Raw genomic sequence first — 12,151 nt, forward strand, 5'->3', positions numbered from 1 at the left:
CACACACACACACACACACACACACACACACACACACACAACTACAAAGAAAGAAAGATGCATTTATTCACAGACACCTATTTGTGTTGTCGTTGTACCTGATTGCTAGAGCGGATCTCAGCTTTGAAATTTCGTGTCAGTACTCCTTTAAACGGGTGCAATAGCCCTCCTCACGCCCGATTCCTGGCCAATTCCCCACGTGGGTATGTGCCATGTCAGCGGCCAGGCAGCGCGCGCCCATCTCCCCCCGTTGCCAAGGAAGACGAGGAGATTCCTGGCCAATCCCCCACGTGGGTATGTGCCATGTCAGCGGCCAGGCAGCGCGCGCCCATCTCCCCCCGTTGCCAAGGAAGACGAGGAGATTCCTGGCCAATCCCCCACGTGGGTATGTGCCATGTCAGCGGCCAGGCAGCGCGCGCCCATCTCCCCCCGTTGCCAAGGAAGACGAGGAGCGCGCGCACCCGCAGCTGTTGCTATGCGGACGGCGGCGGACGCTTCAGGCTCGCTTAAGAAGTGCATTCGCACTTAAAACAAAAAAGTTAGTAAACGAGATGCTTCTAGAACGTGTTTAAATATTCAAGAAATGGTGATCGAACTTTGCTTTTGATTTTTTAAGCAGCTTTAGGGCCCAAGTGGACATTACATAAGCGTTATGTGGTTAAATGCACTTAATATGCAATTTAGCAACAAAAGAATATCTAGAGAACAAGAAACGCAAGGGAATACCCCAAAAAATTATGCACCCCCCGTCTAACGACGACGATGGTTGAACACGAAGCTTTCTCGTGGTGACTTCTATGGTTAGCCAATCCCTAACACTGCGAGTATGTTCTACTCTGAAGGTACGCACTACGTTTCTAGAATACCCACAGGAGCTGTAGGGTATGCATGTACTCCATAAGCTTAACGTTTGGGTTTGAGGTGTACGGCGCGAATTGGTACCTGCTGTTTGGCGTTCGCTTCGACCACGTCGAAACGGAGCAATCGGATAGACGCCGGCTTCACAACGCGAGGGACGCGGGTTCGATTACGGTCACGGGAACCGCTATTTTATTTGCCTTCTCGTATGATCATTCATCACCATCGTAAGAGAACGTTGGCTTTACCTGCAGGGCGTATTTGCGTACAATGGCATCCGTGGGAGAGTAAAGCTTCGTTTTAAAAAGTTCACGAACTGCAGCAGGAGATTGAAAATTCTGTATTAAAAAAGAAAATTATAAAATTAAATAACAAAGGGTACTGCACCAGTAGGAACGAACACTTGCAGCGGAAAAATATCATCTTCATGAAAACAAGTTACAAAATTACTTTTAGTCGTTAATAATGTCCCGTACGTGAAGCTTTGTTTCTGAATGAGATAGGTAAAGGCGACGCTTGAGCACTCAAGACTTTTTCAATGCCTATTGTATGGTTTTTTATAGGCGGAGCCCAGTTTCAATCAGAGGTAAGGGCAATTCCAAGATATATAATGCATGAAAATGGTACGATTTTGGTGTTATGTACTAAATTGTTACAAGTGCCCGACCTCGTAACAACAGGAAATCTAACGTGTTTAGTTAATTCAGCGTTTATTTTCTGCGCAATTTTCCGCACTATTATGTTAGTGTAAACAAATCATGATGGAATGCAGTAACGTCGTCAGATGTTATTATTATGCTGTAAATTACAGCCATCGCTAAATGGAGAAATTGTTATAGAAACCTTTCACGCTACGCCTATGTAAACTACAAGTAACAATATCCATAGTACCGACCCTTGGGGACTACTGACGAGACACCTAGTGAGTTAGAAACGCGGGCATTTATTTTACTAATAGCCAGTGGTTTGGTAAGAAATGTTCAATCCAAGCTGCTGTCATATCCTGAAAATTATTGTTTCAAATTTTACCGATTAGACGCTTCCAGGGAGCCTGATGGAAAGCCTTCGACGAATAAATAAATAACGCATAGCCACAAAGGTACGCGTGCTGTAAAATGTGCAAATCAGTGACCATGACCCAAAATTTGAGTGCTACATAAAAACTTTTTTATAAATCCACGTTGATTGCTGGCGGAGGAATTATTCTGGTTAACGTTGTTTGGCATAAGTGATAAAAGAATATCTGTAAGCAACTTGCAGCTTATTGAGGTAAATAAAATAGGGCTATAGACATATCCCCGGATTGGAAAAACTGCAGGGTGCGAGCGAATTTCCAGTCGTCCGGCAAGCAACCTGAATCCAGGGGTTCTTGAAGTAATAACGGAAACAAATAAGCTAAGTAATGTGTAGTTAGTGTTTTTGAACTATGCTGTTATGAGGTCATGCCAAGGGCTAGCCTCGCCAGGGGGCTATAGGGTTTCAACGCCGGCGACGTGCAAACCAACCCAGGCCCTGACAAGCTGGATCAAATTCTTGGGCTTGTTAAGAAATTAACATTATCGAATAAAAAATTTCAGAAAGAGAAATAAAACTAAAAGATATTCAAACAAACGTCACGGACATCAAAAGGCGACTCAGCGGTGTCGAAGAACGGTTAAATGCGATTGATAAACTGTGCCATGACGTCACCCGGTTAACTCAGTCGTTAAATAATCACAAGAACCGCTGAATACCATTGAGACTAAGCAACTGGAGCAGGGCAATCTGGTTGTTGATGACCTAAGTAACCGTATGCGCAGAATTAACCTCATATTCAAAGGAATTCCGGAAGAACCCAGGAAAAATGGGGTGACACTAAACGCATCATCAACTAGTTTGTTTCCTCCAATCTAGCCTTGAAATTTGGCGAAATAGAGCGAGCCCACAGAGTAGGCCGACCTAAAGCAGATCACATTCGCCCAATTGTCGTGAAATTTCTGAATTTCAAAGACAAGAACACCATCTTAAGAAATGCTTCCATACTAAACGATCTGCAAAACATTCACGTGTGGATTGAAGAGGATTCCTCTGACTGAATGCAGCTCACCAGGAAAAACCTGAGAGATTTTGCTTGCAAAGAACGTGAACCAAATGAGAAATATACTGTGATTAATGATAAACTTCTCCTCGAAAAAAAAAGTTAAACCTTTGATTCATCAAAAAACCAAGTAACCTGTCTTCCACGGTGCGATGAAGCTGCAGTCTCTGCGCTAAATGAGCAAACTGCCGTTAGCACACAAGTTGACGACATTAGCAAGGATGATCGACGCAAAAATGTTAACCAAGGAAATTCATTGTCACTCATAGTGTGCAACTTTCGAAGCATGTTCCATGACAAGATCAGCTATGTACATTTACTGAAGCGTGTTCTCCAGATATTGTCCTGGGGACCGAAACTTGGCTTTCACCCGATATTGCAGACAACGAGCTATCTCTCTTTAAGGACTTTATTAAATTTAGAAAAGATAGGGGGGGGGGGTGTACGGGGAGGCCGAGTTAGAACAGCCGTGAAATCTAATCTATGTGCCCGCGCTATTGATACAAAGTGAAATATTGAAATTTCGTGGATTTCACTTCAGTTGTGTGCTTCTGTGACTTGCGCAGTCGGATAGTGTTACCGTCTGCGAGATTTCAGTGCTGAATTTATTGACAGCCTAAATGAGTCTTTAACTTTAATCCAAAACATGCATCCAACGTCAGCAATAATCCTTGCCGGGGATTTCAACTACCCCGCAATAAACTGGCAGACGTGCACACCCCAAGGCTGCGCAAGGAAAAGCGAATGCAGGGCATTTCTTGATGTTCTTTCGTTACTTGATCTACATCAAATGGTTTGCAAACCAACACGAGGAAGTTCTATTCTTCACCTCGTCCTGACAACCGAACCGGAAAATATGCTTCTTAACGTTTTAGAATGTATTAGGGACCACAATGTAATACACTGTGGATAGCTTTTAAAAAAAGTAAGCATGAAAAAGCAACAAAAACTATTTCCGATTACTTCGATTAGTTCATCTATGGTATTATGTATACCAAGTGCGAAGAGTCGTTGTGTGGGTGCATGTGGGGGAAGTAGCAGCATGGAGCGATAGGCTCTTCGAGGTAAGGCATCGAGGGAAGTGCGTTGAGAGGGGGTGAGCTGTACGTACGGGAGGTGATAGCAAAAACGGTTCACCAGGAAGCACTGCACAAGTTTCAGTCGTTCTAATTCCGTTAGTCCGTGTCTCCTAGATGCGATACGTTTAATGAAACCAATAGTTTGGATGGTGTGAGTGCGCAAGAGATTTATAGTGGCTGTGTTCTTCCTGTTGGCTTGGAGATGCATGCCGAGAAGGCGAAGCTGGGAGACCCGGCGGATGGGTTGTCCGTCTACCATTACCTGAATGGAGGTCGAGGCCGTGGGTCTAATCCTAGGTGGAGGAAGGCGCAGGAGTGCTTATTTAGTGGCTGGGCAAGTAAAGCCTGCTTGCGCAGCAAGACGGGAGACAGTGCAGCCCCTGCTGAGAGTGTGGCCTCTATGTGGGCGTCGCTGCATTGCGTGACCCAAAGTGTAATATCATCCGCGTATATTGTGGGGTGGAGGGACGGTATATTTTCTAGAGCCTTCGAGATTAAATAGTAGTGGCGAGAATAAATAGTAGAGGCGAAAGTATGGCCCCTTGGGGGGTGCCTCTGTTAGGCATGTCGAAAGTGTTTGATTTGACGATGCCCAGTCGGAAAGTGGCGGTGCGATCGGAGAGGAAATTACGTATGTAGGTGTATGTGCGATCGCCTAGGTGTAGTGTGTTAATGGAGCTAAGAATGGCAGAGTGCCCTACCTGATCAAATGCCTTATGGAGATCTAAGGCGAGGATTGCCGCATAGTCTCTGGTGGGAGCGTGTTGTAGAATGTCATGGTGAATTTGCAGAAGGGTGTCCTGTGTGGACAGCCCAGGGCGGAAGCCTATGAGGTTGGGGGGAAAGAGGGAATGTTCTTCATGGTGTGCGGATAGTCGCCTGTGGATGTCGTGTTCGAAAAGTTTTCCGAGACATTAGGTGAGCGAGATCGGTCGGAGATTGGGCCGTGCGAGAGGTTTAGCTGGCTGGCGTTGGCTTAGCCCAAATATTGGAAATATTGGACGCGGAAGTGCAAATGACCAATAATTTATAATAAATTCTCTTTTTCTTTGAGAGATGTAATAGGAATGACATATGTACGGCAATTATGCGTGTCGCGCTATTTTTTAGTAGAAATACCATTTAAAGTAAAAACAGTTTTGCTAGCTCCGGAACGTTCGCAAGTGCGCGTATAGATTGTAGGCTTCTAATCTCTTTTATTGAAGTGAAAAAAAGGCGGCCATTGCTACCTATGCGGTTAGTTTGAAACATGTCAAGGCGATGGTGGTACAGTGCGGTGGTGTAGCAGAGAAGCCCCAGGCAAACGTGTCCCTGAACCCGGCGGAGCCCCTCGCAAGTCGCCGGAGAAGAGCGAGCTCCACGGGACCAACGTATTCTAGTAACGTTGCACGGTACAGGTTCCCCAATCTCCGTCGCAGGCCGCTCGGAACCTGTTTCGGCTACTCTCCCCCAGGCGCAAACGTCGTCCGCGCAGGGCTATTTTGAACAACGGTGCCTGGTGTGCTGTGTGCTCACGAAGCTTGGGATTTGGCCAGGGTGATTTTAAGAGCTTAAGCTGCTTATTTGGACCAAACCTGGACAAAGAAAAATTTGAGTGCAGTTGTCCTTTATAGGCCTCAAGGAATTTTAAACCCGCGGAAAATAATAATGTATCCCGCCAGTTCACGTGGTTTAAGACAACTCCTCCAGTTGTTTTACCTGTTTACAGCCATGACTCAGTAAAAGACCATATTGACCCTTCTAGGGTTTTAGGCGAGCAATTTTTCGCCTAACCCTCCTCCCTAGTCTATACTACCCCTGACCACTCTGTCTCTGAGAAACCATCAGTATAAATAACCGCTATAGTGTGCACTAAGTTTGAGTCAAACCTTGAGACCCGTTATGCAGTAGTGGGCAATCTCGCATCCGCTCGTCCGCTTAAATGCGCCTTGATTACACGTTTGGCCCGTTATAAAGAGTGACTTGCCCAATAACAATGACGCCAACTTTATTGCAAACTTCACAAAATTATGTAGGTATTCCAAAAACAGATGACCCCGTGATACTCGCCACAACTTTCTCGTCGGGTTTATATGGCGTTACAGGATCTTGTTTATGCTGTTACTCGCCGACAACCACAGCAATCACTCAGAAACGTGACTGTGCTTGGCCCCTTTAGCATCGCTGACATTACTACTTGAATGGTAATATTCAGTTCGAACACTGGTAACCGTGCTCGAACACTGGTAACCCTCGAGCGTAGGCGGTGCTTCCCTGGCCAGTCAGTACTCGGATGGCCAACTCAACCTAATGACCAGAGAGGATATCCAGTCAAAGAACAGGCATCCCGGGCGCGCGCATTTAATGCCTTCCAGAGCGCGAGGCATATAACATTAGCCCCTTTGGTGGAAATATAAAAACATTTGTCCCTCTTTTTCCCACGTTCAGGGCAGCGGATGAACTACTTGAAGAGGTGGACAAATTCAACGTTTTAAATACGTTGTCTGTGCTGCTCTCATGCACGAAAACAAAATTGGAAACACACACATGAAAGTTCACAAAATAGTTGTGCCAAAACTCCAAATTGAATAATTCTCTATGCTCGTTGCGCAATGGATTCGATAAATGGGCTACCCGCAACAAATGAGAAGCGCTGAAAAAAGTATGCACCTGAATAACCAGATACGAATGTTACGATTAAGAGATGCAGTACAAACCTGTGAGCCCGATTAGAAAGGAGACATCCTTCCTCCGCAAGTATTCATGGGTATTTTACAACATGATGCAGGTGATAAAGTACGGTGAGAATATCGGCTTTGTACTTCAAATTTTGTGTTCGTGTTTCATTTCTTGTCAACGTTGGGTGAGAAAATGAACCGCAAAAATAAATATAAAGGTAAAATTACACCAAAAAGAAGCGATGCAACACCGGAAGCTTTATCCGCATGCGTATGTTGTTTGCAACATGGAAGTTTGGAAGAAATAAGTCGAGATTGTCACTACAATTACACATATAAGGGGTCACGAAATGAAATGTAGGAAAACACACGCTGCCCATGCGATACCAGCGCATCTGCTTCATTTCCATACGCATAATATAAAAAAGGGCTGCTGAGAGGGACGTTTCACCTGTTTTACGAACACAAAGCCATCATCACCTCAGCGTTCCTCAAGCTGAGGTACCTAGTGGTATCATTAGGCCTCGAAACATAATGTTAAGCTTAACGTCACATTGACGCCTGCTAACGTTGCCCCACCAGCAGATTATCTGCCACCTCAGCGATGGTGATGCTGTTTCTATGGCTCCATCTTACACCTCCAAATCGTGGACGGTTGAATGAAGGAACTTTCCAATCACTTGGTAAACAATAGCTCTCCCGTGTATTCAAGCTGATGGCATTAGCAACACCGTGGACTCCGAGCCCCCAAACATAAGCTGTAACCAACCGTGGCGAGTTTATATAAGTGTAAGAAACCACGAACGGTTGCCGTCGGAGCCTTGTCCAAGCCACGGAAGATGGGCTGCCTGTCTGTTTACCAGGCAGGGAGCTCCGAACCCCTTTAGCCGTCAGTGTAAAGCTAAAGAAGAAAGAACTACCCATCCCCTACTTCTTTCTATTCCCTGCGGTAAATTCAAAACCCCTCAAAAACTGATCGGACCATGAAAAGGGTCCACACCGGTGTCTCTTACCTACCCCTTCCAACTTTCACTCTACCAAAACCTGACAACTATCCCAGTTTTTTTATTATTGAATCGGTTGAAAAAGACAAGCCTATGGCCTCAATGTCCGCGTTTCTCATTTCGAATTTCATAGAAGGAATAATCAGAGCCCTACAAAGTCAAATAACAAAGGAATGGAGTACTGCTGGTGGAAGTCACCACTCAGCAGCAGGCCTCAGAACTGTATCAGACCGAAATTGCCTCAACTCTTGAAATATTTATATGCTTGGTTCCTGGACACTGTGGGATCGCTGCCAATAAGGCTGCCGATCAAATGGCAGTTGCTACTGCTTTGATGAATCCAGTGGACATAACAACAGTACCTTACGCCGACGTCATGCTACACATTACAACACAGCTTCGTAGAACATGGCAATCAGACTGGAGTCAACAAACAACAAAGTACGTGTAGTACAACCACACATAGTGCGATACACAAGTGACTCACACAACAGACACACTGAAGTGGTCTTGACTAGGCTACGGATAGGCAACACATGTGCAACGCACTCAGAACTGCTTACTGGCTCCTTAACACCTCGATGTAGCAGGTGTGGGGAGGGCATACCAGCAGTCCCCATACTAATCCCATACAAGGCACTCGACAGAACACGACACAAACATTTCCCTGCACTCTGCAGAAAACACAGCTCACTACACCGTGTATTTTTCTTGCCTGACGATGCCACTTTTTCTGTCGAGAATGTTTATAATTATTTAGCATAAGTGAAATTTTCAGACCTAGTTTCATACCACGATAATCAAAATCTGGCCTTCTATACCAGCCATACTCGTTGTATTTGAATGATTTTGCTTTTTTTCTTGCTGACCAATTTTACTAATTAGACTTCACGTCTTCATCTCGCCTATATAACCACCGTTCTTTGGACCAGTTGGCCCTGCGCGATTAACATCCAACCGACATCATCAATATATCTCATACCCAACATGTTGAAGGCTCACTCCTGCGATAGCCCCAAGTTTTGGCTGCAGTATGAACAAATAAAAAATAAATAAATATTAGAAATGTAGTTTGATCCAATATCTTGTTCAGAACTGCAGTTCCGCCTAAGCTATAGTGATATTACTGAACATAGTTTCGGGTATCACACATCTAGGTAGGACTTAGCAAGGTTTAATTACACGTTCGTAGATAACTATGAACGAGCCATGATGAAATATAACAGCGCCTTTAGAAGAAATGAGATACATGAATATTTTTAACTCATCAAATAGGATGAATTTGTACAGATTCCATTCCTCTTAGCAGTGCAGGATGACTCCTCTATTTGTAAACTGTAACTCTACAATTCAGTTTTTCGCACTCTAGTGAAAGCATAATTACAAAACGGTAGGCCCTTGGTATCACCAAATGCTGCCCTGCACGAGCTGTCAGGCTACGTGTTCTAGAAAGCGCAAGCACAGTGAAAGAGAATGCTGTAGGCTGCTGTGGCTCCCAAATCAATTTTCAACCACAGCAGCCTACGGTATTCCCTTCCACAATTCTTATGCTTGTGCATACGCTTATTGCGTGCAATTAAAATTAGCCGAAACTCACAGTATTTAGGGGGAGCAGATGATTCAAGAGGAACCCTTGGCGTGACCACGTGACCAGAGGATTCAAATCGAGCTGGCCAACAGTAGAACAGAAATTTGTGGTCAGTTGGGCATAAATGTTGCCGGTTTTTGAAGTGAACGCAAAAAAAAAAACTTTAGACAAGTTCCCGTCACTGGTGCGAGTCGCTGCATTTAGCAATTAACCAGATAGTTGATGCGGGTGTCCTTAACAAATAACCTCAATTTTTGGAAGGTAAATTGGGCATGGTTAAAAGCTTTTTCGGAGCTCTGTAAGTGTAAACTATCGTTTAACTCGACTTGAAAGCTTCGGTACGCCGCTAGGCTACTCATAAGTGGCCAGGTGAATCAATATAATAGTCACATAAAAAACAGTCACCTTATCTTACAGAAAAAATTGTTTTTGTGGGTGTGTCTCTTCATTGTTGTTAATTTGTAAAATGAGAAATGTTACAAAATTTTCAGATATTCCCAGTAAAAAGCACAAAATAGTGACGACGCGAGAAGGCGATACCTCGTGCCATGTCTGAAGTGCGCCTCGTCCTTGTGTTTCCCTTTCCACAGGAAAAGTGAATATTTAGACCGACTTGGTAAGGTGCCGCTCAAAACGTTTTCTGTAAGGGAGCTCTAGGCTGTTTTGGTAGTTCATCCGGAACTAGCAGCTTAGATCGCGTTCATAGAAGGTGTATGCATGTGCCCGGAACTGCGGTTCGCGGAACTTCGAACGTGTGGTCCTGGCGAGCCGTAACAGGTTACCATGAACACGTCATATAGAAAGGAAAAAACAGGAACATTCCTTACATCTTATAAAATTCCAGCGATGCAAATCATGGAAACTTATTTTGTGAGAAAAAGTATTACGCACCGTGAGAATGGGGAATAATGTGGACATCTCCACAGTTCCTACAATTAACAACATGTTTGTGTAAAGGAAGGACATTTATGAGCACGCTATCACCTGCCACCAGGTGTGAAGGGGTGTTCGACCAGACTTAGCGGTCAATAAACTCTCGTTATACAATTGAAAGCTCGTGCGCTTTCGTTGGTCGTTGCCGAAGCGAAATAGCTGATTAGTTACATTACACCGCGATTCCATAATACTCCCAAAAGGAGAGAAAGGCCAAACTTTATTGCAGCTTCACATCTACGCAGAAACGATATTCTTGTTCAAAAAATTTCCGCAAGTCTGGAACTTCACTATTGAAGCCAAGCATATAAAATAATAGCGAGAATTACACCTTAAGGAACACGCAAGATAATGTGGACAACCAACAACGATAGATGTTTCCCTAAGAACCACGACGAATATTTTGATACAAACCATACAGCTTCTGTCTCGCACGGTAACATTCAAAAGCGTTTCGCCTTTACCCTCAGAAACATCCGGTTGCTCCAATTAGCGTTGTCTCAGCGTTTAGTGGTTTTGCATAAACACGGCACACGTACGTGTAATCGCGCACGTTATTTCCTTTACGGGGATTGTAATGGCGATGCAGACGAAATATTTCTAGGGGACATCTTCACGCCATTTCAATGTTTAGAAAATAAGCATACTGCGATACTCACGTTACACACACGGACAATCACTGTACACAGTAGAGCAATGAGAGACAGACCCGGAACCCACGATTTAGAGAGGCAACTGACTATCGGTTCCTCCGGTGTCTATTCTTCGAAACGAAGCTCTTGAGATCGCCGGCCCAGCCAGTGTTGCATCCCTTCGCTTTCGCAACCACCTGCTAGGGCTCGCGGCCCACCCTGATTTCATAAACCTCAGAGAAGGCTATGGTTTCCTGTAAGTTGCGTTTCTTTTCTTTTTATAGCTCCCTAAATCTGGCGCAGGAAAATTGCGCGTGTGCGATAAGGGTCACCGTGCAACCTTGCCTCTGCTTGGAGAGTCGTGAAAGCTTATCTTACAGATAGAACATAGGGGAAAAAACCTACTGACTAGACATGTTAGCCCACGCTTTTACCCGAGTAAGATAATGACGCAAAAGGCCAGGCGTACGGAAATCGTGTTGAAATAACAGCATGTGATTAAGTAGGGCCGCAGCCATCTTAAAAACGGCTTTTGATAGCTGCCGTAAACTGGGTTGGCTGTACTATGTTTGATCTTTTTCTTTTAATAGAGCTACGCAATTGATTAGAGCGTCACAAACACACCGCCGCTTTCATAACTCCCTATTGCTAGCGCATCTCCAGGCGCGTTACATCACACTGTGGGGCTTGAGTACTTGTCATTGGGTAATAATTCCCGCAATCGCGCTTTATCTTCCCTGATAGCTCTTTGAGCTCAAATAGAGCAATGCACAGCCGCTTTTCAAGAGTAAAACACCGCTCCATGTGTGGGTAATGCTAGAGGGCGCACCATTTCAGACCTCGTAGTAGAGCTTTCAGGGGCTTTCTTTAAACAATGTAATGCCGTGCGCAAGGGCAACTGTTCAGTGTTCTCTAGTAATTTCTTTTAATTTACTCCTGCGAATGTCGTCGAGAGTCCTCTGCCACCTTTGCCACCTAACCACTCCAGTTCTCTTTGCCGTCCACTTCTGACGCTCCTAAAAAAAGTAAGGGTTCCGGCTAGTCGGTACTTCATCCGCTGCACAGCGCACAAACCGACAACCGACAAAGGGAGCAGACACACCACAGACACCAACTCACGCTGCTTCCCTCCCGTTTCGCGTTTCCCTCGATAGACACGGTAGACGTTTACTCACATCAGTTCAATTTTCCCGCTGAAAATAATGATAATTACAGCCTCTCCCTTTGTATCACGATGGCAGTATTTGTCTACCTCTAACAAATTTGAGCGGCTGTCTTCCTCCCTATCCCATGCCTCCTTCCACGGCGGTTCTATATTGTTAT

The 12,151-nt window shown here is 44.8% G+C and overlaps 1 protein-coding gene across 2 annotated transcripts in view; it reads right to left on the reverse strand.

Moving 5' to 3' along the window:
* LOC144179653 (cholinesterase-like) overlaps positions 1–12,151 on the reverse strand; it is a 160,750-nt gene that overhangs the window by 43,093 nt on the left and 105,506 nt on the right. The window contains exon 1 of one of the 2 annotated variants that reach the window (XM_077708091.1): positions 10,856–10,936. The exons of the other annotated variant lie outside the window; for it this stretch is intronic. The gene's annotated coding sequence lies outside the window, so the exon portion shown is untranslated. Of the gene's footprint in view, positions 1–10,855; positions 10,937–12,151 lie in introns of those variants that run through there. 2 annotated transcript variants of the gene reach the window in all.

The sequence above is a fragment of the Haemaphysalis longicornis genome, unplaced genomic scaffold (genome assembly GCF_048455015.1).
Source record: "Haemaphysalis longicornis isolate Haplotype H1 unplaced genomic scaffold, Haemaphysalis longicornis Haplotype H1 scaffold_4, whole genome shotgun sequence".
In the NCBI taxonomy this organism is placed as follows: domain Eukaryota; kingdom Metazoa; phylum Arthropoda; class Arachnida; order Ixodida; family Ixodidae; genus Haemaphysalis; species Haemaphysalis longicornis.